The sequence below is a fragment of the Vigna radiata genome, chromosome 5 (assembly GCF_000741045.1).
Source record: "Vigna radiata var. radiata cultivar VC1973A chromosome 5, Vradiata_ver6, whole genome shotgun sequence".
Lineage (NCBI taxonomy): Eukaryota > Viridiplantae > Streptophyta > Magnoliopsida > Fabales > Fabaceae > Vigna > Vigna radiata.
The window spans coordinates 30,252,788-30,254,002 of record NC_028355.1 but is presented as its reverse complement, the minus strand read 5'-3'; positions in this window follow the sequence as shown (position 1 = coordinate 30,254,002).

Here is a 1,215-nt window from a genome sequence, read left to right as displayed (position 1 = left end):
TTCACCAACATAAAGACCAAAAACTCAATATTACCTCTTTGCACCTATTTTTACCAATTTAGTGAATCAAGCAAGTCACAATACAGTGGATAAAACTACCCCAATAGTCCAAAAATGCTGCAGACCTCAATTGCTCAAAATCACTACCTCACTTCCTCCAAATGACCTAAAATTGACTCTAAAGACACTTGATTTCCTTCCTAACAGTACCACAATAGAATTTTCATACAAAATAGTTCCAACATACACCATTTTAGCATTCTAAAACATTCCAAACAGCGTATGGTCATCACACACCAAATTCACATTTAAACCCTTCCATACATGCATTTCAAGTTAACTAGAATCAATTTTCATGCCTCCAACAACATACCACTTCAAAAATTATCATGCATTCACATCACACAACTAAAATGAAAAGTAGAACTAGCTCCCCTTACCTCTAGTGTGGACGGCCAACTCAAGGAGAATCCTAAACCATTTGCTTGAAACCCCAAAATGTGAGAACACCTATAAATCATCAATTGATGATGGAGAATGAATTTTAGAACCAATTAGAACTAACCAAATGATATGTAATTCTTTCAATATTACAACTCATTATGTCTAAATCTTTTGTCTTTGTATGCTGAGGCTGGGGATGTCGATGCTGCGGTTTCTTATTATAGGAGACTGCGGGAGGCTGGTTTGTGTCCTGATGTTGTGACTTACCGAGCTCTTCTTGGTATGTTATGCAAAAAGAATATGGTTCAGGATGTTTGTGAGGGGGATATTGATAAAGTGTATCATCTGCTGAAGAAGTTTCATATAAATAGGGAGATGTTTGCTGAGAGAGGACTCTGTGAGGAAGCAGAGAATTTGTTTTATGGAGGAAGGGACTTGACAGTACGTTTCTGAAATCTAATCTCCTTTCTCACTGTTGATAGAAAGAACACGAGATATGTATTGGAAGATCACCTAACCAAGTTGATGAGAATGGAGATCAATTATGGCTTGTGTTGCTGAGATTGGACTATTTTCAGTCCTTTTCTTGTAAGTTTATACTAATGCTATACTCGAATCAAAGTAGGAAGGAAAGAAATATAAATGTAATTAGAAGGAAAGTATAATAGAATATTGTCACTTAGTGTCACTTCATTTAACAAATACTGTGACCCAGTGAGTGAAGTATATGATACAAAAAACATTCAATTACAAAACCAACAAACATGTGAA